This window comes from Oncorhynchus masou, chromosome 11 (genome assembly GCF_036934945.1).
Source record: "Oncorhynchus masou masou isolate Uvic2021 chromosome 11, UVic_Omas_1.1, whole genome shotgun sequence".
NCBI classification, from domain to species: domain Eukaryota; kingdom Metazoa; phylum Chordata; class Actinopteri; order Salmoniformes; family Salmonidae; genus Oncorhynchus; species Oncorhynchus masou.
This window is the reverse complement of record NC_088222.1, coordinates 12,076,269-12,103,370: the sequence shown is the minus strand read 5'-3', so window position 1 is coordinate 12,103,370 and position 27,102 is coordinate 12,076,269. Positions and strand designations below refer to the sequence as shown.

Genomic DNA, 27,102 nt, shown 5'->3' with positions numbered 1-27,102 from the left:
TCCGATGTATGACTCGTGACAACCCGTCCACATGGTCATCCTTTATTGTTTGGGCCGAATACGCGCACAACACCTTGCGCTCCTCCTCCACTGGTATGTCCCCGCACGAGTGTCAGTTTGGCTATGCTCCTCCATTGTTCCCGGACCAGGAGGCAGAAGTCAGAGTGCCTTCAGCCTTGAAGTTCGTCAGACGCTGTCGGCTTATGTGGAGGAAGACCCGTCTTAATCTTATGCGTTCCTCACAGAGGTACCAACAACAAGCCAACAGACGTCGCCGTCCCGGGCCTACCCTGCGCCCCGGCCAGAGAGTCTGGCTCTCCACAAGAGACTTACCTCTACGGGTGGAGTCTCGCAAGCTGTCCCAAAAATACATCGGTCCCTTCAAGGTTGCCAGGAGAGTCAACCCAGTTTCTTATCGCCTACACTTACCCAGATCCCTTAAGATTAATCCCACATTTCACATTTCATTGTTAAAACCTGTTGTTTTTTCTCCCCTTGTCCCGGCAGACAGACCTCCCCCTCTGCCTCGTGTCATTAGAGGCCAGCCGGCTTATACCGTCCATCGGATACTGGATTCCCGCCGGGTGCAGCGGTCCTGGCAGTATCTGGTGGACTGGGAAGGCTACGGTCCCGAGGAGCGCTCCTGGGTTCCTGCCAAAGACATCCTGGACCCTGACCTCATTCGTCAGTTCAGGGCCCTCCACCCTGAGAGAGCTGGTAGGAACGTCAGGAGCCGTTCCTAGGGGGGGGATTCTGTCAGGATTTGGCCAGGGTTGTTCCGGGTTTTGGTCACTAGATGCCCCCATTGTGCTTTTTGACCTTATGTTTTATCCCTTGTTCCCCATTATTATTTGCACCTGTGCCTCGTTTCCCCTGATTGTATTTAAACCCTTTGTTTCCCTCAGTTCTGTGCTCTGTGTTTGTATGTTAGCACCCAGCCCTAGTGTTCTGTGTATTCTTGTCGATTCCGGTGGATGCTCTTGTGGAGTTCTGTTTTTGTTTTTGAGGATCTCTTAAGGCTTTTTTGTGCTATTCCTACCATCTTTTGGATTTACTATTTTTGTATTGAAGGACTTCTCCTTTTTGCTTTATTAAATACACCGTCTTAAGTACTGCTGTGTCTGCCTCATCTTCTGGGTTCTGCTGACTATTCGTGGCTCAGTTGGTTAAGTGACTGTTTCTCACTCCGGAGACCCAGGTTCGTAACCGGGTCCTGACAGGTGTGAGTCATTGTCTCTGATTGGGAACCATATTTAGGTAGCCTGTTTGGTGTTGGGTTTTGTGGGTGATTGTTCCTGTTCCTGTCTTGTGTTAGTTAGCACCAGTTTAGGCTGTTTCGGTTTTCACGTTACGTTTATTGTTTTTTGATTCGTGTTTCCTTTGTTTCATTAAACATGAATCTCAATAGCCACGCCGCATTTTGGTCTGACTCTCCTTCACATAAAGAAAACCGTTACAGAATCACCCACCACAACAGGACCAAGCAGCAGCAGCAGAGCAGCAGCAGCAGAGCAGCAGCAGCAGAGCAGCAGCAGCAGAGCAGCAGCAGCAGAGAAGCAGCAGCAGAGAAGCAGCAGCAGAGCAGCAGCAGCAGAGCAGCAGCAGAGCAGCAGCAGAGCAGCAGCAGAGCAGCAGCAGAGCAGCAGCAGCAGCGAAATAAAGACTTCTGGACTTGGGAAGAAATCCTTGACGGGAGAGGACCCTGGGCTAAACCAGGGGAGAGTAGCCGCCCCAAGGTGCAGCAGGAGAGGAGGCAACAGGAGCAGCTCAAAAAGGATCGCCTTCCATGGGAACAGCTGGAGGCAGCGAGGAGAGCAGAGGCAGCCGGAGAGAGGAGTCGGCGATGTGAGGGAACACGGTTGGCAAGGAAGCCCGGGAGTCAGCCCCAAATATTTCTTGGGGGGGGCTCACAGGGAGTATGGCGATGCTAGGTAGGAGACCTACGCCAACTTCCTGTGCTTACCGGGGGGCTAGAGAGACCGGGCAGGCACTGTGTTATGCTGTGGTGCCCAAGGTGTCCCCAGTGTGGGTGCATAGCCCGGTGCGGTACATTCCAGCTCCGCGTATCGGCCGGACTAGAGTGAGCGTTGAGCCAAATGCCATGAACCCGGCTCTACACATCTGGTCCCCAGTGCGTCTCCTTGGGCCGGCTTACATGGCACAAGCCTTGCGCACGGTGTCCCCGGTTCGCCTGCATAGCCCAGTGCGGGCTATTCCACCTCGCCGCACTGGCAGGGCGACCGGGAGTATTCAACCAGGTAAGGTTGGGCAGGCTCGGTGCTCAAGAGCTCCAGTGCGCCTGCACGGTCCGGTCTACCCAGTACCACCTCCACGCACCAGCCCTCCGGTGGTAGCTCCCCGCACCAGGCTTCCTGTGCGTGTCCTCGGCCCAGTACCACCAGTGCCAGCACCACGCATCAGGCCAACAGTGCGCCTCGCCTCTCCAGCGCTGCCAGAGCCTTCCTCCTCTCCAGAGCTGACGGAGTCTCCCGCCTGTTCAGCGCAGTCAGAGCCTTCCTCCTCTACAGCGCTGCCGGAGTCTCCCGCCTGTTCAGAGCTGCTGGTCTGCAAGGAGCTGCCAGTCTGCAAGGAGCTGCCAGTCTGCAAGGAGCTGCCAGTCTGCAAGGAGCCGCCAGAGCTGCCAGTCTGCAAGGAGCCGCCAAAGCCGTCAGTCAGCATGGAGCAGTCAGAGCCGTCAGACAGCATGGAGCAGCCAGAGCCGTCAGTCAGCATGGAGCAGCCAGAGCCGTCAGTCAGCATGGAGCAGCCAGAGCCGTCAGTCAGCATGGAGCAGCCAGAGCCGTCAGTCAGCATGGAGCAGCCAGAGCCGCCAGTCAGCATGGAGCAGCCAGAGCCGTCAGTTAGCATGGAGCAGCCAGAGCCGTCAGTCAGCATGGAGCAGCCAGAGCCGTCAGTTAGCATGGAGCAGCCAGAGCTGCCAGTCAGCATGGAGCAGCCAGAGCCGTCAGTCTGCCAGGATCCGCCAGTCAGCCAGACTCTTCCAGATCCGCCAGTCAGCCAGGATCCGCCCCTCTGCCCAGAGCTGCCGGAGCCCCTCAGCCCAGAGGCGCCAGAGCCCCTCAGCCCAGAGCAGCTGCCCCTCTGTCCCGAGCTGCCCCTCTGTCCCGAGCTGCCCCTCAGTCCAGTGGGGTCACTGAGTAGGGTCGCCGTGGTTCGGAGACCACGGAAGCGGACAAGGTGGGGGACTAAAACTATGGTGAAGTGGGGGCCACGTCCAGCACCAGAGCCTCCACCGCGGACAGATGCCCACCCAGACCCTCCCCAATAGGTTCAGGTTTTGCGGCCGGAGTCCGCACCTGGGGGGGGGGTACTGTCAAACCCTGACCATAGTTTGCTTTGTATGTTTCTATGTTTTGTTTGGTCAGGGTGTGATATGAGTGGGAATTCTATGTTTCATGTCTAGTTTGTCTAGTTCTATTGCTAGACAGCAATTTTCAGGTCTTGCCATAGATCTTGTGAATTTGTCTCTCAGTGTCTGTTGAAAAGCAGAATGACCCAGGGTTTCCTGAAGGATTTGGCCTGTGCTTAGCTCTATTCCATTTATTATTATTGTTTTTTTAAATGCACCTTTCAGCAGGACAAAAAACACAAGGCTAACTGTATACTGGAGCTGCTTAGCAAGATGACGTTGAATGTTCCTGAGTGGCCTAGTTACAGTTTTGGCTTAAATCGTCTTGAAAATCTATGGCAAGACTTGAAAATGGATTGTCTAGCAAAGATCAACAACCAACTGTCATTACAATGAGCCCATCCTCCTATAGCTCCTCCCACCAGCCTCCTCTGGGTGTAAGTGCTATACAAATATGGAATGCATTCTGCGTGGCATCAGAAAAGGCAGGATCTGAGAAAGAGGGTATAGAGAGAGGGATCTTTTTTTAGCAGGTGCTACACAGTGTCTAACACCGATGACGATGAGTTGATTCCAGGGAACTGTACATGTCTCTGCATGTGTTACTCAAATCTGTTTGGAAGGTGTTGGTGACGTGTAATCCCAGCGGGCAAAGATAGTTGAAAGGACCACTTCTGGTTGTTTTGAGGTTGTACTGACATTATTTCAACCACTTTTCACACGAGGTTATGGGCGAGATGACCACTGGTGCTCCTACAACACACTGGTTGATGTGGGGATTAGAGAGGGCTGGTGGGAGAAGCTATAGTACAGGGGTGAGCAATTCCAGTCCTCCAGGGCTTGATTGGTGTCACAGTTTTGCACCAGCCCCCACTAACACACCTGACTCCAATAATCACCTAATCATGATCAGGTCCCCGAGGACTGGAGTTGCCCACCCCTGTGGTATAGGAGGTCGGGCTCATTGTAATGGCTGGAAGGGAATGAATGAAGCCGGAATCAAACGTGGTTTCCATATGTTTGATGTGTTTGGTACGTTCCAATCATTCCTTTCCAGCTATTACAATGAGCCCATTCTCCTATAGCTCCTCCCACCAGCCTCCTCTGCTGGGGATTTCATTGCCTGATGAAAATAAGACCTGTGCTAAAAAAAATATTCACAGGAATAGTTATTGATCTAGCTACAAATAATCTGTTTCATTTCATGTTCCTCCTAATTTCTTCTTGTCTTTGAGGAATGTGCTTCAAAATTCAAAAGGCGTTCGCATATCAGAGCTATCTTTGTTTCAGGTGCATGGTAATAGTTGAATAAGATGAGAAAAAATAAGAAACCTGCACATTGCTCTGACGAAGGCCTTGAGACCGATACACAAAGCTTAATAAAGAGCAGTTATACTAGCAAGAGCAGTGTGTGGGTTTCTTTTTTTTTCTCATCTTTGAGCAATGTGCTGAAAACGGAGTGTGATTTGCAAAAAAAAATATTCTTTATGTTTGCAGAGAAATAATTAGGGCACAGTGTTGAGGCCTTATCAGGTATGCTTCGAGCCTGCATTTATCTAAATTTATATTATAATATTTTCTGTTTAAAATTACCCTCGGTAGTCTGGTGCTTCCCTTGAAAAGTAATGTTTTTTTTTCACTTAAAATATTTCAAAATTGCATTCAAATTACACAGCAGGCACGGCGATTGTTCAGTTCATGGTTGCTTTTTTGTATTCATGCCTACGTGTCCCCAAAACAGTTCCTCTAGTTTTGATTTGGGTAACAATTTGACTTAAATTACTTTCTGAAGACTCGAAACCCAATAAACGACTAGAGGCTTTGACAAACTCAACAAATCGCTCTCTAAGCTTTCTCAGACAAGACCAAGAACCTTGCAGACATTGTCAATCTTTGCACACATTTTGAACAAACTGTTTTCATTCTGGTGTCTGTCTGTCTGTCTGTCTGTCTGTCTGTCTGTCTGTCTGTCTTAACAGCCCCAATGTTTTTTTGGGTAACAGTTCATTGAACCCTAGACACAGCACCACACCCCCTGACATCAGCTTGAAACTGAGAGAAGAAATCAGACTTTGAGATGTGGATGTGATGGAACAGGTCTTGAGATAATGACAGACAGCTGAAGAACGTAGCTCCTTGAAAGGTGAACAATGTAAGCTGAGATTGTTGAATTGCTAATATATATAGTATTTCCTGTGTACTAATACCAACTACAAACATAAGATGGTTACTGGCACCCCACATAAGTTGTGTACACCCATAGTATTTATTTTAATAAGATTCACTTATTTAATCAATCTGTCTAATCACAATTGTGAATCCAATCATCCCCGTCAATAATACATGTACAATTATGATCCAGTATTGACCATTTATATATACAAGGAGGACCGTCTGAATATGGATCCATAAAGCTCTAGGTCATCTTGAATATGTGCCTGTCCCCTCTCCTCTGTGCCTCACCCTCTCCTCCCCCTCCCCTCCCATGGTTGGTTACTCAACCCTGCACCTTAGAGGCTGCTGCCCAATGTACACAGACATGGACTCACTGGTCACTTTAATAATGGAACACTAGTCACTTTAATAATGTTTACATAGTGTTTTACTCATTTCATATGTATATACTGTATTCTAGTCAAGACCATCCTATTCAACTATTGATCTATATATACTATTCAATCCCATGTATTCTACAGATATACAAAATATTATATCCACATACTGACCATAATGTATATAATGTCATACATCCCATCACATATATATATATATTTATTTATTTATTTTCTGGACCCCCAACATTGGTCATCCTAATATTTATATATTTCTTAATTCTATTCTTTTACTTTTAGATCTTTTACTTTTAGATCTGTGTGTATTGTTGTGAATTGTTATATATTGCTGCCCTGCTGGAGCTAGAAACACAAGCATTTCACTACACCTGCATTAACATCTGTCTAAATACATGTATGCGACCAATAACATTTGATTTGATTTTGATTTGACCTCCCACCCTCCCACAGTGGAACCATGTGAATCCGTGACGTCCGTCTGTCTGTTTTTAGCTGCCTGCGCTGGAGGAAGGCCTGGAGGCACAGAGGGGACATGGAAACGGTTGGTGTTTCCCGGTGCAGTCTGTCCTGAGTTACATCCCAAATAACAACCTATCCCTCATAGACAGTGCACTACCCTATGAGCCATGGTCAAAAGTAGTGCACTGTATTAGAAATAGGTCACCATTTGGGACTCCGCCCACATTAACCAGATTTTCCTCAGCAGCCATATGTCGTATCAGCGTGATAGACCCAGCCACCTTTTCCAGCACCCCTGGGAATCACAACCAACTCTCAACCCTGGCCGCGGCTGTGTCTTTTACAAGGATCTCCTTACATATCGGAACACATTCCTACACTCCAGCAAAGGCTATCTTAGGCCTACAACAAGGCTTGTGGATCTCTGTAATCTTCTCTGTGGTAAATGTGAAAAAGAAAAATAACTAAAGTCACAGAGAAGTGCTCAAAAGTGGTGAGGAGGTTGCCAAATTAGGATTACTCACTTTCACAACAACAACAATCTTGGAACCCTCATCAGTGCTTTTGACCATATGGATTCCTGGCCTACTGCGTAGGCTACAGGACGTTCACAGAGCTACACACGTCATCATGTTAGTAGGGATGAATTGTTAGGGTACACTACATGACCAAAAGGATGTGGACACCTGCTCGTCGAACATCTCATTCCAAAATCATGGCATTAATATGGAGTTGGTCCCCACTTTGCTGCAATAACAGCCACTCTTCTGGGAAGGCATTCCAATAGATGTTGGAACATTGCTCCCGAGACTTGCTTCCATTCAGACACAAGAGCAATAGTGAGGTCGGGAATTGATGCTGGGGGATTCGGTCTGGCTCGCAGTCAGTGTTCCAATTCATCACAAAGGAGTTTGGTGGGGTTGAGGTCAGGGCTCTGTGCAGGCCAGTCAAGTTATTCCACACCAATCTCGACAAACCATTTCTGTATGGAACATGCTTTGTGCAAGGGAGCATTGTCTTGCTGAAACAGGAAAGGCTAGAATCGTCTAGAATGCTGTAGCGTTCGGGCCTTGCTCGAACCATGAATAACAGCCCCAGACCATTATTCCTCATCCACAAAACTTTACAGTTGGCACTATACATTCAGGCAGGTAGCGTTCTCCTGGCATCTACCAAACCCAGATTTATCTGTTGGACTGCCAGAGGGTGAAGCGTGATTCATCACTTCAGAGAACGCATTTCCACTGCTCCAGAGTCCAATGGCATTGCGCATGGTGATCTTAGGCTTCTGTGCAGCTGCTTGGCCATGGAAACCCATTTCATGAAGCTCCTGACGAACAGTTCTTGTGCTGACGTTGCATCCAGAGGCAGTTTGGAACTCGTAGTGAGTGTTGCAAACAAGGACAGACGATTTTTATGCGCTTCAGCGCTCCTACCACTTCGCGGCCAAGCCATTGTTGCTCCTGGAGGTTTCCACCTCACAATAACAGCACTTACAGTTGACCAGGTCAGCTCTAGCAGGGCAGAAATTTGACGAACTGACTTGTTGGAAAGGTGGCATCCTATGACGGTGCAACGTTGAAAGACACTGAGCTCTTCAATAAGGCCATTCTACTGCCCATGTTTGTCTATGGAGATTTCATGGCTGTGTGCTTGATTTCATACACCTGTCAGCAACAGATGTGGCTGAAAAAGCCGAAACCCACTCATTTGAAGGGGTGTCCACATATCATGTATATTTAGTGTATGTGTGATCCTACAGTATGTATGTAGCCATCTGTCTCTCGCTGTCTGTGTGTGTGTGTGTGTGTGTGTGTGTGTGTGTGTGTGTGTGTGTGTGTGTGTGTGTGTGTGTGTGTGTGTGATGATACATTATGTACTAGTCATATCTGTTATCCCATCATCATTCATCTGTAGTTATATAGACATATACAGTCAGGTCAATAATTATTAGCACCCTTAATATAGATTAGCAAAAAAAAGCTCTGTAAAACCAATAACACAAATGCTGAGCTCTATTGTATGTGCCAAAAAAAATGAAATGTTTATTATTTTATACGAATACAATTGCTCAGAGAAAGATATTTTGTTTAAAAATGAATAGAAAACATCTCTAAAAAGATATATTGCTAACAATTATTGTCACGTCTGTTTTCAATACTCTAGCATCGTCCCGCACTCTAGCACCCTCCCGAGGATAACGACACGGAGCATTTCTCTAAAATGTTTTATGAGCTTGGAGAACACATTGGGAGAGCAAGGTTCCCCAACTGGTGGTTTATTTGCCCCCCCAAGTATTCTGAGCAACTGTATGTATGTATGTATGTATGCATGTATGCATGTACTCTATAGTTTTTTTTTTTCCATTGTTGGCTATAATAAAAGCACCAGGAAATCAGCTTTTAATTTTGGAAATCTGTTCCCAAGTATTCTCACACATAATAGAGAGACACATGATCGTATTCAAATTTAAGCACGATTTGAAATGATTGTTTTAGTCAAATGTTATATCTGTTTGGTCTTCTTGCTGTCAAATTACAGCCTACAAAATATTTATAAATATGTTCCGGCCTCCTGACCATCCGCTCAATAATAATTTTTGTCCCCAGCTGATGATCCCGGTCTCAGACCATTCCTCCGTACTAAATCTATCCAGATCCTTGATTTCCTTCATCTGCTCTTATGGACTGCATTCTTCAATTCAAACCATAGGTTTTCAATGGGGTCAAGTCCGGAGACTGAGGCGGCCATTGCAAAATGTTGATTTTGTTGGTCAATAACCATTACATTGTGGATTTTTATTAGTGCTTGGGGTTATTGTCTTGCTGGAAATGCCTCTTATGGCCAGAATGGGGCACCCGGCTCCAAATCAAATGCAGTCAACGCTAACCCAGTTCACCCAGGGCATGCCTGGGGCATTATTGGAGTCCTCTCATTTCTGACCAAGATGGAGTCAAGATGGATCCTCTCATTTCCTGACACACCTGCTCCCTCAGGGAGATTCATAATTTGGCAAAAGTCCGTCCTCTCCTCGGCTCCTCCGTCCTCCTCTCCTCCTTGACCTGGAAACAAAAAAAGTGGTAAAGCGTCAAGGAGAGTATTAATTTGTTAGTTGGCGGATTATGAAGTGTCCTCCACTCCTCGATAGCCTCCTCTCGCCGAGGATTCTCATGAATATCTTTTTGCTCTACTCTACAAGGTGTCGAAAGCGTTCCACAGGGATGCTGGCCCATGGTGACTCTACAAGGTGTCGAAAGCGTTCCACAGGGATGCTGGCCCTTGTTGACTCTACAAGGTGTCGAAAGCGTTCCACAGGGATGCTGGCCCATGTTGACTCTACAAGGTGTCTAAAGCGTTCCACAGGGATGCTGGCCCATGGTGACTCTACAAGGTGTCAAAAGCGTTCCACAGGGATGCTGGCCCATGGTGACTCTACAAGGTGTCGAAAGCGTTCCACAGGGATGCTGGCCCTTGTTGACTCTACAAGGTGTCGAAAGCGTTCCACAGGGATGCTGGCCCATGTTGACTCTACAAGGTGTCGAAAGCGTTCCACAGGGATGCTGGCCCATGGTGACTCTACAAGGTGTCGAAAGCGTTCCACAGGGATGCTGGCCCATGGTGACTCTACAAGGTGTCGAAAGCGTTCCACAGGGATGCTGGCCCTTGTTGACTCTACAAGGTGTCGAAAGCGTTCCACAGGGATGCTGGCCCATGTTGACTCTACAAGGTGTCGAAAGCGTTCCACAGGGATGCTGGCCCATGTTGACTCTACAAGGTGTCGAAAGCGTTCCACAGGGATGCTGGCCCATGTTGACTCTACAAGGTGTCGAAAGCGTTCCACGGGGATGCTGGCCCATGTTGACTCTACAAGGTGTCGAAAGCGTTCCACGGGGATGCTGGCCCATGTTGATTCTACAAGGTGTCGAAAGCGTTAGACGGGGATGCTGGCCCATGTTGATTCTACAAGGTGTCGAAAGCGTTCCACGGGGATGCTGGCCCATGTTGATTCTACAAGGTGTCGAAAGCGTTCCACGGGGATGCTGGCCCATGTTGACTCTACAAGGTGTCGAAAGCGTTCCACGGGGATGCTGGCCCATGTTGACTCTACAAGGTGTCGAAAGCGTTCCACGGGGATGCTGGCCCATGTTGACTCTACAAGGTGTCGAAAGCGTTCCACGGGGATGCTGGCCCATGTTGATTCTACAAGGTGTCGAAAGCGTTCCACGGGGATGCTGGCCCATGTTGATTCTACAAGGTGTCGAAAGCGTTCCACGGGGATGCTGGCCCATGTTGATTCTACAAGGTGTCGAAAGCGTTCCACGGGGATGCTGGCCCATGTTGACTCTACAAGGTGTCGAAAGCGTTCCACGGGGATGCTGGCCCATGTTGACTCTACAAGGTGTCGAAAGCGTTCCACGGGGATGCTGGCCCATGTTGACTCTACAAGGTGTCGAAAGCGTTCCACGGGGATGCTGGCCCATGTTGACTCTACAAGGTGTCGAAAGCGTTCCACGGGGATGCTGGCCCATGTTGACTCTACAAGGTGTCGAAAGCGTTCCACAGGGATGCTGGCCCATGTTTTGTCCAATTTTTAAAAAACATTTTTTATTGAACCTTTATGTAACTAGGCAAGTCAGTTAAGAAGAAATTCTTATTCCAATGCTTCCCACAGTTGTCAAGTTGGCTGGATGTCCTTTGGGTGGTGCACCATACTTGATACAAATGAGAAACTGTTGAGTGTGAAAAACCCAGCAGCGTTGCAGTTCTTGATCCAAACCTGTGCGCCTGGTACCTACTACCATACCCTGTTCAAAGGCACCATTTTTTGTCTTGCCCATTCATTCTCTGAATGGCGCACATACATAATCCATGTCTCAATTGTCAAAAGGCTTCAAAATCCTTCTTTAACCGGTCTCCTCCCCTTCATCTACAGTATTTGAATTGGATTTAACACTTTCACTGGGGACATGTCCCCCCACATTCTGAAATTGCATTTTTGTTCCCCTTAGTTTTATCATTGGAATGTGATACAAAACGATGCAACGGTGTGCTTTAGGACCATGCGGACGCCCCCGGTTGGTTGGGTAGGCTGTTTGGAGTGTTTACCTGACAGGCTAAAAAAATATACAAATATAATATAAAATGTTATGTCCCCCCCACTTCTATAACTAAAGTTGTTCATAATTCATGAATGACATGAAAACATTTCAAACAAAACATAATTAATTAATGTAGTATTTCTGTGTCAGAAAGTCTCACAATTATCCATCATAAAATTATTATCATAACCAACATAACTCTATATACAATACTTATTACAATGTACTTAGAAGAATAATAACACAGTAATGAAAACATAACAGTAGAAAATGAGTCTAGACAATTGTTGTGGGTGTTCATTACATTTCTAAACAGCTTGCTACACTATAGGCTACCTGGACATTTATTATAGTCTCTGAGGGCTCTGGCAGAACTTAGAACATGATGTTGTAACTCATCAGGAAATGTTTAACTCCTTCTATTTTGAGAGGTAGTTCATTCTTCTCTCTCTCACACACTCCACCAATACAGGATCAAAACAGGATGTCCTATTTTTTTTTTTTTACCTTTATTTAACTAGGCAAGTCAGTTAAGAACTAATTCTTATTTTCAATGACTGCCTAGGAACAGTGGGTCCCTGATCTGCCTGTTCAGGGGCAGAACGACAGATTTGTACCTTGTCAGCTCGGGGATATTAATTTACTAGTCCAACGCTCTAACCACTAGGCTACCCTGCCACCCCTATTTGTTTCCCCTTGGTTAGCATCTTGATGGAAGAGCAACATTGACTACAGCAGCCAAGTGGATCATCATGGACTTTATTAGTCATATTTAAGCTATTGTGATTTTTAAAAATGTGCCCTGAATCTATTTATAACACATACACATGCACTTTATTACACAGACAAGGGTGGTGGGGAAGCCAATATGCTATTCTATTCTATTCTATACTACATTGTTCTATTATAGTCTCTTCAATTCTCTTCTTTTCTGTCTGCTTGTCTGTCTGCCTAATCTAGTCTGTCTGTCTTTCTGTCTGTCTAATCTAGTATGTCTGTCTGTCTAATCTAGTCTGTCTGGCTGTCTGTCTGCCTGCCTGTCTGTCAGGTTGGATGTGGGATACAGTATCCAGCATCATTACCCAGTTTCAGTCTATGAACTGTTGATAACCCTCATGACGTGTGCATATGGATATAACTTCTATATTCATGCACTAGATTCCCTCTCTGGATGTTAACGACGCCCATTCATGGCTGCCTGAGACTGGGGTTTAATTTGACTCGGTGAAGGATGAGTTGCTCAGAGGATACACGCGTTGTGACGAGTTGCTCAGAGGATACACACGTTGTGATGAGTTGCTCAGAGGATACACGCGTTGACCATCATCCTGCTGCTGCTCCTTTCCTGTCGTCTCATCGCAAACTCTTGTGCACCCTCTGGTGCTTGCTAGTCTCCAAAACTTCTTTGTGTTGCCTGCTTTGCAGATTGTCTTCCTTGTCTCTGTGGTTGCTCATTATTCAGAGACAGGCGGATCTCAGGTCATCTGCAGCTGCAGCAAAGGAGAAGCAGGAAACATGGCGTTCATCCATTAGACCGGGCGAACGCATGAAATACAGGACAACTTTTATGTAGAAGATCGCTTCTCCACCAGAAGAAGACGTAACTGTGAGTGTATAATAAAATGTGCCAGTTTGTTCAAGATCACTGCTCGTTTGGGTTCATGGTTCACGAGTACGTCGTTGTTTGATAGATGGAATAATTTGGAGACAGAGAGAGCGCCTCGTGAATGACCTGGAAAGAGCTTATCTCCTTTCTTGGTTAGTGTAGCACCAGACGTGGTGACTTGCTTGAGCCAGCCTGGGCGAGCGTGAATTAACGAGTGGACAAACGAATGCTCGAACTGGCTGGCGCTGGAAACCATGGTAGTCAAAGTCAACTAGCTTCTTCTACCAATATTCTACCAACCTTCCATTCGTGTAGCTATCTAGCTATCTATCGTTCGTGTTCTTGTCAAACTGGATAAGGAGGAAATAAGAACGCCGAGGCTGTGAGCTGCGCTAGGTCTGAAGAGTCAGGAGATTTAGCTGTCGGTCCCCCGGCTGTGTTGTGCGATTGCTCCAAGGAGAAGCCATTGCACGGACTGCTCTACCTCCTCTCCCACTCCCAGCCAGAGCAGAAAGAGAGAGCCCAGCCTCCATTAGCGACAGTCTGGCTGGCATAGCCGCTGGTACACGTCCAGACACTCCATGTCCACTATGTTATGCTGCCGATGGTTTATTCCTTCAATTACAATCTAATCTGATGTGGATTTAATATGGTTCTCCATATGATTGGAACTATCTAGCTACGAGTTTCTTGGATGAAATATCCGTATGATCAGTTTGACTTCTTTTTTAAACGTATTCTGAGTCCGATGTGGCGCTGTAAGCAGAACTGTTTTGGATGTTATGCTGTCAGCCAAGGCTCTGAAGTCAGGTATGTCATTGGGGCTTCACCATAAAATGGAGGAAGGCAGATGAGTCTCAGAGGAGAGCCTGGAGTCAGACAGGAGCCTTCATGGAAGAACAAAGGTTGACTTTCTTCTCCTGTACAGCAGCCAATTCTGGGTTGTTACAGGGTTAATGTAGCTATAGTTTGTCTTTATGGATACCTCCAAGTATTGTTAGTTTTTATTAATAGTGATTTATGAGAACAAATCAAGGTGAAGATTATATTCTATTTTGGATTAATTTGATTAATTTCCTTTCCACCTGTTCTATTATTGTCATTGAGTTTAGGGGTAAATGTAGAGTATGCTAGGAGTGTTATTATGGGTCCCAGTGGTAGGTCTAGTCTGTGATGGTTTGGAGCTGTCAATGTGCTGGTGAGAGGAGGACAGTCGCAGACACACATGGATGAGATGGGAATTTTAATGCTTAATAATGTACTGGTTGTAGCTGCGGGTTGTTCATGCTCTACAAAGTGGTGGTCCCCAAACAGTACACACACACACACACTCACACACACACAGAGGAGTGCAGTCTTACAAAGTTCTTGAGAGTAAAGTAGATAACTTTCAAAAGCAGTTTGCTACACTTCAACCGTCTCACCATGCAGGCTATGCCATATGGCTATTCGTCAATTTAGGCTACGGTAAATTAGATAGACAGAGCTATCCAAAAAGTGAAATGAACCATTTACATGTTTTATTTCACATTGTTTTGAGATTTAGAGTTTGAATAGTCGTTTGTTAATCGATTTGTTATTTATGTACTTATGTTCTCAGCATGTACAATACATCTAGTTCTCCTCAACCTCAGTTTAACTGGTGTGTACCGTATGGCTGAAGGAATGACATTCCTTGTCATTCACTCAGTCAAGAAAAGGCAATGTGTGCCTGACTCTCCTGCAGACTCACTCACTCTGGCCACGGGGAAATCTTGCTGACAAGGAGACTGAACTATACACTCTGCGACAACTGTGGGCTAGGAGGCAATCAAAATGGTGGCGCTAGTCTCAGTCTCACATGTCAAGGGAAACAGGTTCTCAAGGAGGAGCAAGCTGGGATGTTTGGACTGAAAATATGTAGGCTAGATGGCTTCAGAGCAGGGCAGATTTTGGTATTTGCTGGGAAGTTATGTTCTTGCGAGACTTCATGATGTAGTCTTGAACTTTTACAGATCAGTCATTCCTGTACAACGCAAATAGATTCTACCTTGAAGAAGAATACTTACGACTCAAGTTAGCTGCATTATAGCCTACATATTATGCTATGATCACAATTGATCACTGATAGAACATCTCTGTGAACCCCATGTCTAGGCTATTTTTAGTCTCAACCAGTCTGGATGAAGTTAGCAGATTTCCAGCATTACACAGTAGCCCAATTCTGATGGATTGTCCAAGACCTCCAGAAGTTGTGTGTTGACACTGGGGTTTAAAGTGCATTTGCTTATCAAAGTAGTTTTGTTTTTCTTTAGCATTAATGCACAAATATTTAGTCTACTTCCTCATTGCACTGACAATGCATTAGGCTATTACCGTGTTTATGTTTAAATATTTGTGGCCTGCTGTAGGAAGGATTAAGCCACCAAAAACACCTCAGTCTTTCCAAATTAAACAAGGCGACTTTTACTCCTATACAAATATTGATATTAACCTAGATCACCTATACAGAGATGCATACAAGGCTCTCCCTCGCCCTCCATTTGCAAAATCTGACCATAACTCTATCCTCCTGATTCCTGCATACAAGCAAATTGGCAAACAGGAAGTACCAGAGACGCGCTTAATACGGAAGTGGTCCACTGAAGCAGATGTTAAACTACAGGACTGTTTCACTAGTACAGACTCCAATATGTTCAGAGATGCATCCAAAGACATTGAAGGGTTTACCACATCATTCACCGGCTTCATTAATAAGTGCATCGACGACGTCGTCCCCACAGTGACTGTACGTATCTCCACCAGAAGTCATGGATTACAGGCAACATTTGAACTGAGTTAAAGGCTAGAGCTGCCACTTTCAAGGAGCGGGACACTAATCCGGACGCTTGTAAGAAATCCCGCTATGCCCTCTGACGAACCATCAAACAGGCTAAGCGTCAATACAGGACTAAAATCGAATCCTACTACACCGGCTCTGACGCCCACGTGGCAGGGATTGCAAACTATCACGGATTACAAAGCCGCAAACTGCCAAGTGACGCGAGCCTACCAGACAAGCTAAATGCTTTCTATGTTTGCTTCGAGGCTAGCAACACTGAACCATGCACAAGAGCACCAGTTGTTCCTGACGACTGTATGATCACGCTCCCTGTAGCCAATGTGACTAACACAATTTAACTTCTTATGGGCAGGTGGGATGGTAGCGTCCCACCTGGCCAATATCTGGGGAGCACGAAATTCAGAGCGCGAAATTCACAAATTCCAAGTTCAAATATTTAACATTCTTGAAAATATAAATGTTATACATCAAAATAATGCTTAACATCTTGTTAATCCAGCCGCTGTCAGATTTCAAAAATGCGAAAATTTACAGCGAAAGCAAATCATGCGGTTATCTGAGGACAGCGCCCCGCATACAAACGCATGAAAATCATATTTCAACCAGGCAGGTGCGCAACAAAAGTCAGAAATAGCAATATAATTAATGCCTTACCTTTTGAAGATCTTCTTCTGTTGGCACTCTAAAATGTACCAGAAACATCACAAATGGTCCTTTTGTTCGATAATGTCCTTCTTAATGTCCCAAAAATGTCAATTTATTTGGCGCGTTTGATTTAGAAATACACCAGTTTCAACTTGCCCAATATGCCTACAAAGTATCTAATAAGTTACCTATAAACTTGGTCCAAACATTTCAAACAATGTTCCTAATCCAACCTCCGGTACCCTAAAATGTAAATAATCTATCAAATTTAAGACGGAATGAACTGTTTCTAATACCGGATAAAAACAATGTGAAGCGCGCTCCAGTTTACGTGCACCAAAACAGTAGAGTCCACCTGGAATGACACTTACAATCAATAGGACTACTTCTTCATTTCTCAAAAGAAAAACATCGAACAATTTCTAAAGACTGTTGACATCTAGTGGAAGCCATTGGAACTGCAACCAGGTTCCTAATAATAAGGGTATCCCATAGAGAACAATTGGCTCTATGGGTCTATGCACTGGCTCTATGCACACTCACTGGACTCTACCGACACACTCACACATACTACACTGACACCCCAACACACACATACAAACACTACATACGCTAACACACACAAACATGAATATTGACACCACACACAGGCACTCCACACATACACACGCTTCACACTCTTCACATACTGTGCTGCTCCTCTGTTTATTATCTATCCTGATTGCAGAGTCACTTTGACTCCTAACTACATGTACATATCATCTCAATTACTTCAACTACCTCGTACCCCTGCACACTGATTCGGTACCGCTACTCTATGTCTATGATCTCGTTATTGTTATTTTATTGTGTTACTATTTATTTTTTAATTTTTTTGCACGTTTTTCTTACCCAAAAAATGCTGAGTTAAAAAGTAAGGGCTAATAAGTAAGCATTTTACATGCGCCGACTACAACTACACTTTGTTGTAGTTGACGAATGTGACAAATACAATTATATATAATTGTAATGTTTTATCCCCATTCTGTTGTAAGGGATTTACTGTTGTGAACATTAGTCAAGTTCTTATAATCATAAGAGACACTTTTATAAACATTTCATAACAGGATTTTAGCGAGGTATTTCAGTCTTCTGAAGAAAAGGGGAAGAATTAGACAACAGAATGAATGTGACCTCTGAGTTCAGTGACGGTTTGGACATATAGGAAGAATGAAATGGAGCTCGGGCAGAGTGGCAGAGTGATGCACTCTAGTGTAGATACCTGGGGCCGTGGCAGGGACGAGAGAGAGGCACAAAAGCCAATTGAAATGGTTCAGTGAGTGCTTTCTTGACATGATGCATTGGCTCATAAGATGTAGGGCCTAGCCTACTGCAACGGTGAACACACTTTCTTTTAGTAGTTCATGCTATGGCCCTATTTCAGAATGGCTCCCTTTCTGTCAATATTGGATATTTTGAGTGTTTTTGTTTGCCACCGCAAAACACAGCTGCCATCTTACCTGCTTTCTGAATAGCTTGTAGTAATTCAAACCTTACCCACATTATAGTTCTTCTTGGCATTATTTTGTATTTAGGTACAAGAGCACAGATCATGGTAGAATAAATTAAACTGTCAAAGGAAGTGATTTTCTTGTGGAAGTGACATTCTGGTTACTGTTGTCGTAGTTCACAAATGGCATCTTCTCTCTATCTGTATACCAACTTTGGAAGGGGTTATGAAATAACGTTACTTAACTGTTTTTTAATATTTTATAATATTGACTTTATATTACATAAGATGTTAGTTCCAGGGGTACATCCCTAGTAAGGTCAGCCTGTGTAAGGAGCTTCCTTGTTTGATCTGTAGAAACATCTTACACTATATACTGATGAGATTTCTTTTTACTGCTCAGTATGTGACAGGGTGCACTTATATTTTTTGAAGCGATGAGGCACACAAAGTTAAGAATTTGTTCTTAACTGACTTGCCTCGTTAAATAAAGGTTAAATACATGTTGTTGTTTTTTTAAACAGACACAGTGTCGATCATGAGACATGACGCATCATTGCACATGCATGCAGTCTCTGTGGACATCTAGGACTATTTTGAACTGAATTTAAGAAGCTCTATGTGCCTTTATGTTGTTTTCAAGATATCTAGTAAACCATATTTAATCAGACTGATATAGGCTTAGCCAGTAGCCACCAGCTTTCCCATAGGTTAGCACGTCTGATCAGTCTCATCCACAATCCTTCATAAGTTTCTCAAACGAGACACAGTAAACCAACTCTGTCAGCCGAGTCGAGCTGAGCTGCGGTGGAAAAATTCGGAATTCTTTGGAGACGCCAGTTTGTGAGGCAGTCTAGTGGCAGGGGACAAGGCCCTCTTTGAGAGGGAACAGGAGTGGTCTTGTAAAGGGGATCCACTGGCCTCAGCCTACAGAGCAATGAAGCTGTCCAAGGCTGATTAAATATTTAAGGAGTTGGGAAGGAGGTCTCGCTGGTAAGTTAATATTAATGGGTCTTGTGTTGCTCTTCAAGAGGGTGGTTTGGCTCACCTGAAGAGGGACCTTAAGATACTTCTATACAAGTAGGAGAGACTAGCATACAGCGGAAACAGTTTCAAAACTGTTCCAAAAGTTCACATCTATAAAGTAATACTTCTGTTAGGCTTCCGCGTTTCCACCAGAGGGATCTGTATCTATGTGCCTTGCTTCGTTCACTTCAAGACCTACCAGCTTGTAACCTCACCTTCACCCTGTAACTGGTATCTGCTATGTCGGGTAAAGGAAGATGACAGTAATGCTGAATGTTTTGGAAGACTTCCACAAAGAACGTCACTATGAGAAATTTTGCTTACACCTCATAAAGAGCAATACTGTTTTAAGATCAGTCATGCTCTCGTTTATCTTTAAATTGAGCAGAATATATTCCAAATATGAAGAGAAAAAGATTAGGACACATTATTTACGGAGCTTTGACCTTAGATCTAACAATAGAGGACGCCCAGTATGATGACCGTCACTGAAGCAAGGTAGAAGAACCATGTTGTTATTAAATGGTTTGATTCTGGAGATGAAAGCACTGAACATAGTGGACAAACCCCAATGTGTGGAAAGAGAGAGAACTGATGTAATCTTGTAGTAGGCTAATCCTGTTACAACCTATTCACAGCCTTTGTTTCACACCTATGTGGGTTTCTGTCATCAGTGACCAATAATAGTCATGCTTTCTGTAGGCCTGCAATGTGTGACCTCTCAGGGGAGAAATCCATGAGCCTCAAATCTATTTTGAATTGGACACATAGCATTGGTAGGTCGGCTCTGTTGGCCTAACTTTGGGAAATGGTGCCAAAGTCAAACAGAGATGGGTTATGGATTGCTTGGTTGTATAGTGGAATGCTGAATGCATCATGGTTTGCTGAAGTTGGCCTAATTGTCTTTGTGGAAAAACACTTCCTGGTTATTCTCCAAGAATGTCCTTGGACATCCTTCAGTTTTCTTTCTTTAACTCTACGTATTCATCCGTGACCCAGCACATTCCCTTTGGGAAATACAATCCAAGACGTTTTCAAAACAGAGCCACAGCTTGCGTTTTGCTTGAGTTTTGAGTTTGGGTTTGCTTGAGTTTTGCTTCAAACAGACGTTCTGGGCTTGTGGCTTTCCTATCCACTGGTCACTACATCTAAGAACCTAATTTATGTAAGGTATCATTACAGTGTTTACTAGTAGTAAAGAACTCAAGAATTTCTTAATGGGCACATAGTAAATGTGGTTCAACTTGTTTATGTATTTAATAAGAATTTGTTCTTAACTGACTTGCCTGGTTAAATAAAGGTAAAATAAAAAATAAAAAAACCTTTTGGCTTTGTAATTGACCTTGAGAGAACTTTCGACAATCAGACCATTTTGATTGATTTTTGATTGAGATCTCTGGATTAGTCATTGTTCTGATTATTTCCACTGCCTTGTGAATGGCGAGCAGCAGTCAGCTGGGTAAGATAATGGAAATGTCAAATAGTGTGAGAGGACTGTTTAATTATGTGGTGGTTTAACTGTTAGTGTGGGAGGTGGATATTATTATTGTTTCATATTGGCTGTGCCTCTGATGATGAATGATTGCTGAATGGTCGCTGAATCGATTGATGAATGATTGCTGAATGGGCGCTGAATGATTGATGAATGAATGCTGAATGATTGATTGATGAATGAATGCTGAATGATTGATAAATGATTGATTGATTAATAAATGCTGAATGAATGCTGAATGATTGGTTGATGAATAAATGCTGAATGATTGATGAATGAATGCTGAATGATTGATGAATGAATGCTGAATGATTGATGATTGATTGATTGATGAATGAATGCTGAATGGTTGATGAATGAATGCTGAATGATTGATTGATGAATGAATGCTGAATGATTGATGAATGAATGCTGAATGATTGATGAATGATTGATTGATGAATGAATGCTGAATGATTGATGAATGATTGATTGATGAATGAATGCTGAATGATTGATGAATGAATGCTGAATGAATGCTGAATGATTGATGAATGATTGATTGATGAATGAATGCTGAATGATTGATGAATGATTGATTGATGAATGATTGATGAATGATTGATTGATGAATGAATGCTGAATGATTGATGAATGAATGAATGCTGAATGAATGCCGAATGATTGATTGATGAATGAATGCTGAATGAATGATGAATGAATGGTGAATGAATGCTGAATGAATGCTGAACGATTGCTTCTTGAGGCCTTTGCAGTATGAGATGTTTGTTCTTCTTCTCAATACTACACAGATTTCCTTTACTATTAATGCATTTCTAGCAACTAATGTAGCCAGTAAGTGTGTTAATAAAAAATAATGATGACTCTTGACATGATGCCAAGCCAAGCACTGTGATGCAGTTTGAAAAAAGTATGAAAATGTATGCACTCACTACTGTAGGTCACACTGGATAAGAGCATCTGCTAAATGACTAAAATGTAAAAATATAAAACTGTGATATGGCCTCAGGGATTAAATGACATTAATGGCATTTTAACAAAATAGGCTGTATAATTTGACACAGTGACACATTGACGGTGCTTACCTGTGCCTGTATGTATTCAGAATGTTTTACCTTGCGATTTAACACTCTAGACCAGGTGTTTTGAGCAGGAGCAATATCAAAGAGAAGTGAGGTTTACGTCATTGGAGAAGTTGCTAAGGTACATGTATCAGCTCAGACCATGGAGAATAATCTAACCCAAAGGGCAGAGAAACCAAGTGAGAAGTACCTCCACCGATTAAAAAAAATACTAATGTTTTTTTAAATAATTGTGCTGAAGGCTTGCAATTAGTTTGTGCACTTAATACTTTTTGGGGATGGCATATTTAATTAACCTTATTGCTGTGAGCCTAAAAGCCTGAGTTGTGTGGTTTTATCAGAAATAAAACCCAATTACCTAAATTTGAAAGCACTGCAAATGTAGGCTGAAGCACTGCAAATGTATGTTTGTGTTTCATCGTGTTATCAGTAAACCCTTCTCACGGCCTTCTCTGGAAACCTTGGTTAACCTACAGCATGACTGCTATCTCAAAGGGAGATTAAGTTCCATATTTGGTGGTGGCTGAACTGTGATCCTCAAATCTCTTCTGTCTACCTGTCTTCTGAAGAAGACCTTGTGGTGACAAGGCAACCAACGAGCAGAGAGAACATTTCACTTCTCCTTTCTCTGGCAGCTATGACAGCAGAAATCGAGAAAGGAAACTGGTCCAGGTCTGTGCTCCTAGCTAAACAGTCCCATCTGTGTAACAAGATAGCAGGGTATAGGCAGGCAGGGCAGGGAGGGGGACTGGGTTGCCCATGCAGACCTTGAGGATCACAAAATGGTGGATGACCGTCCAATGCCACTGAGCCACTGATACTTCCCTGTTCTCTCTGTTTTGCTCTGCAGTGGGTGCTCTATGAAATGGAGTTCTCTGTCTCTGCGTAGCCAGCTCTGTTCACCCAATCTCTGCTCTGCTGGTCTCTCTGTGATGCAGAAGATAATTCTGTCAGGCCAGAGGGAGCAGCCAGCCAAGTGAGGTGACTCTGTTAAAGCAGGTTGAGCAATATTCTGATTAGACATTGAACCATAGCCATGCATGGCAAGAAGGATCCAGAGTGCTGAGACTTATCTAGCTTAGCTGCCTTCAAACCAACCTACAGGGTTTTAAGGATTTAATATGCTATGTTTTGTTGCTTTTGTTGATTGCTTTTCCTTTCGGTTTGAAGGTCACACAGTCAGATGGTGAAATGATAATGGCTTCACTTTTGATTAATCCAGAAATGTTTGTTATTGAATGTAACCTCTTGTATATGGTACTCCCTGACGAAGGCCATTTCATTATATGAATAGTTCATTGGTTCTCCTTTCTTTTTGAAAGCCAACTGTACTTTTGCTTCAGGAAATGTTAATGTTAGCAGAATATTAAACTAGCACATTGTATATGATTAGATCGTATCAACCATGTTTGTGATGCTTTCTAACATGAGGAAATACCCAGCTTGCTAGATGACATTAGAGGGACAGCTATGGGAGAACATTCTTCTTGATCTGCAGTTCCATTGTCTCCTGCTTGTGCAAGAGGGGCCATTGTCTCCTGCTTGTGCAAGAGGGGCCATTATCTCCTGCTTGTGCAAGAGGGGCCATTGCTCTTGAGTGCTCTGTCACAACCACCCTTTTTAGAATCAGTGGAGCAACAATAGAAGCTTTCTATAAGAGACAAAGGCTACGCTATCCTCGGAGCAAGGTTGTACTGTGCCATGATGTGCTCTTTGATGGAAAGACAAAATGGGAAATGGTTTGGTCGGCAGGCAGGCAGGCAGTAGGCTTGGCTGGCCCCGTAAAGAAGAAGAAAGCGATGTGGTGATATTAAGTAATAGTGAGCGTTAGCTAGCTGAGCGCTAGCTAGCTCGGGTGACGTCAGGTAACCATCTGTCATCTGAGGCTGACTGGCGGTGAATTGATTTGTTTGTTATTACTCCAAGATCCATTCAAATGTTGTTGAACAAGAAGATTGAAGATAAATATTTCTGGGGACGGAGAGCTGTTGCTCCATAAACATAGGCGTGTATGTGAAATGGAGCCCTATCCCTTTATAGTGCACCCTTATTAACTAGGGCCCATTCATACATTAGCTAAGGTCAGTCAAACAGTGAAATATCTACCCGTGTAGATTAGAAGCGGGGCTTCAGTTGGGTGTTCTCTGTCTGAGAAGCTTCGTGTTAGTTCGTTAATGGTTGACCTAGTTCAGCTCCCTATGCCATATGCTCCCTGGAACACATTTCATCTAAAATAAAAGGCATTATGGTGGTGTTGGTGGTGGAGAAGATTACTGTAATATACAACCATCTAATTTAGTAATGTTTCAAGCCAAGGCATCATAATAAGAAAACACTTTGCAACTCATTTAGAAAATGTTGTAAAATATTGAATTATGATGATCCTGATCTGTCCATAGTGGGTTGATTGATTCATCATCCAGCCAAACTGTGGTTTTAACATTAGCTGGATTAAGTCCTTTTAATAGATTAATCACTAAATGGTTAATTTATATCACCACGGTTCAGACTAGAGGAGACATCTCATACTCGAAACTATGAGCCTGGGTTGATGTCACCTCCAACACAACTAGCAGCTGCCCCATCGGGTAGAGAGAGATTCACTGGGAGATGACTATGTCTGGCTGATGTTACCTCATATGGCCCATGATACCAGCAGTGCTGTCTGTAATGGCATACCTATTCCCTATAGGGCACTACTGGTCAGTTTAGTGCACTGCATAGGGAATAGGGTGCCATTTTGGACACACTCTAGTTGATATATGTTGGACGACATGGTGCTTTTCCTACTGAATATTTCCCCAATTTTGAATATAATAATAGGTGCCGGCTGCCTCATCGATCAGCCAGGTGGAATCAATGCTTCATGTCTGTGTGTTTTCAGACACTTCCTCAAATGAGCAGAGCCACATGATCAAATCCTTTAAGGAAGGTTTGTCCTCTTATGATGCTGAGTGAATAGAACAGAGGGAATAGAATAAACAGTCATTGTTTTCCTCACTGTTATGAACCGTGTACTGGCTAATCTCCAGAAATGTGGAATATAGCTTTTATTTTACTAGGCAAGTCAGTTAAGAACAAATTCTTATTTTCAATGACGGCCTAGGAACAGTTGGTTAACTGCCTGTTCAGGGGCAGAACGACAGATTTGTACCTTGTCAGCTCGGGGATTCGAACTTGCAACCTTTCAGTTACTAGTCCAACGCTCGAACCGCTAGGCTACCCTGACGCCCCAATAAATGGATTTAGGAGAACAATTTGTGTATATTATGTTTTTTTCTTCTTCGGGTAAGTATTTTGTTTCAAACAGGGTTCGCACAAGTTGCTTGATGTACTTGAATTTGGAGCTCTGAAATTCAAGTACTGGAATACCTTGAAAATCAGACATTTTCTCAAGTTGGTACTTTAAAAGTACTTGAATTAAAAAGAGAGAACAGAAAATGATCACATATGTTAATATGAAAAATAGTAGAAATGTATTGGTCTTGTAAAGCAGATGTCCTCACGTGTTTGGCACTCTGGTTTCCAGGCGAGCTTGCTCATTCCACCCACACTGCCACTCAGCCAGGTAGGTACAGAACTGACTGATTAGGCGCGCTCCAAACGTCACATCGATAGCTAAAATGCCAGACAAATGTAGATTCAATTTTGCCTGACAGGATATTGACATTTATGAATGTTTTTTTCCAGATTCAACCAGGGATGTAGTGGAGGGTAAACACACGTAAAAGCTGTTTACACAGCTTTTTATTTGTGGAATAGCATTTACTCACCTTTTTACTTAGTTGATTATCGTTTACCCAAATATTATTGCATTCCCAATTTTGATCAACGCTCCAGAAGGCTTCTTGATCTGAGTTATAATCGTGCCGACCTCTGCGAACGAGTTGAATCATGAATGCTTGTTATGTTTGCCTGCTCCCCCTGGATTTGCCTTGTTAGCAGCACATTCACTCTTCACTCTGTCCAACGGGAAATTCCGCACACGACATAGACCAAGAGGTGAAACGAACTACCTCAGCCCAGATCAGTGGCAAGTAGCAGAGACACCGCTGACAGTGGGAATTATTTTAACATCTCTCGACCTCTGCCGTGAAACACACATCCCCTTGTAAATAGATATTTCAGTCAGATGTCTAGCTAGCTAACTAGCTCAAGGGCTCTGGCTGTTAGCCAGGTAGCTAGTTATAACTAGCTGGCTAAAAGGATGATGTTAGAAGCTAATGTTGAACGGAGCTTGACCTCAGCAGGAGAGTTGAGTGAAATTAAGCTAGCTATAGTCAAAAGATGGGCAACTATAAGTTCTCATAACAAAATACCTTTTCTTTATAGAGAGTAGTGAGACAGAGACAGTGGTGAGTCAGGCTGCAATGAAGAAGGCAAAGGAGATACACAGAGAGAGGAAAAATTGTAGCAAGCAGGGAGAGAAGTTAGTAGTACAGTGGTTCCCAAACTTGGGATCCGGGACCCATGTGGGGTCCCCTAAAATTTAAATTGGGTCCCAAGAGAGAATCTTTAATCTTATCAAACACATGCATAACTTGTTTATCTTCAAATGGGTATAGAATACAACATTTTAGAGTCAAGTAAGGGCCTTTGTCAGAATTCACTTTCATGTCATATCTTGGGACAGCCTGTGGGGCTTAAAATGTTGTGAAATTTAAAGAAAATTTTAACATAAAGACAATTTAACAAACTCAGCAAAAAAGAAACATCCCTTTTTCAGGACCCTGTCTTTCAAAGATAATTTGTAAAAATCCAAATAACTTCACACTTCTTCATTGTAAAGGGTTTAATCACTGTTTCCCATGCTTGTTCAATGAACCATAAACAATTCATGAACACACACCTGTGGAACGGTCGTTAAGACACTAACAGCTTAGAGACGGAAGGCGATTAAGGTCACAGTTATGACACTAAAGAAGCCGTTCTACTGACTCTGAAAAACACAAAATGAAAGATTCACTGGGTCCCTGCTCATTTGCGTGAACGTGCCTTAGGCATGCTGTAAGGAGGCATGAGGACTGCAGATGTGGCCAGGGAAATAAATTGCAATGTTCGTACTGTGAGATGCCTAAGACGGCGCTACGTGGCAGACCACGTGTAACAACACCCGCACAGGATCGGTACATCCGAACATCACACCTGCGGGACAGATACAGGACGGCAACAACAACTGCCCGAGATACACCAGGAACGCACAATCCCTCCATCAGTGCTCAGACTTTCCGCAATAGGCTGAGAGAGGCTGGACTTGTAGGCCTGTTGTAAGGCAGGTCCTCACCAGACATCACCGGCAACAGCATCACCCATGGGCACAAACCCACCATCGCTGGACCAGACAGGACTGGCAAAAAGTGCTCTTCAGTGACATCCAATTTCTAAAGACTGGTGACATCCAGTGGAAGCGGTAGGAACTGCAAGCAAGTCCCTTAGAAAT

The 27,102-nt window shown here is 43.9% G+C and overlaps 1 protein-coding gene across 4 annotated transcripts in view; it reads left to right on the top strand.

The window, feature by feature from the left end:
* The first annotated feature begins 12,943 nt into the window (after nt 1–12,943).
* The window catches only part of LOC135548115 (zinc finger protein 462-like), a 72,041-nt gene continuing 57,882 nt past the window's right edge, over nt 12,944–27,102 (top strand). For 3 of the 4 annotated variants that reach the window (XM_064977405.1, XM_064977406.1, XM_064977403.1), the window contains exon 1: nt 12,944–13,107. The gene's annotated coding sequence lies outside the window, so the exon portion shown is untranslated. Of the gene's footprint in view, nt 13,108–13,127; nt 13,918–27,102 lie in introns of those variants that run through there. The other variant, XM_064977404.1, reaches the window with a different exon arrangement.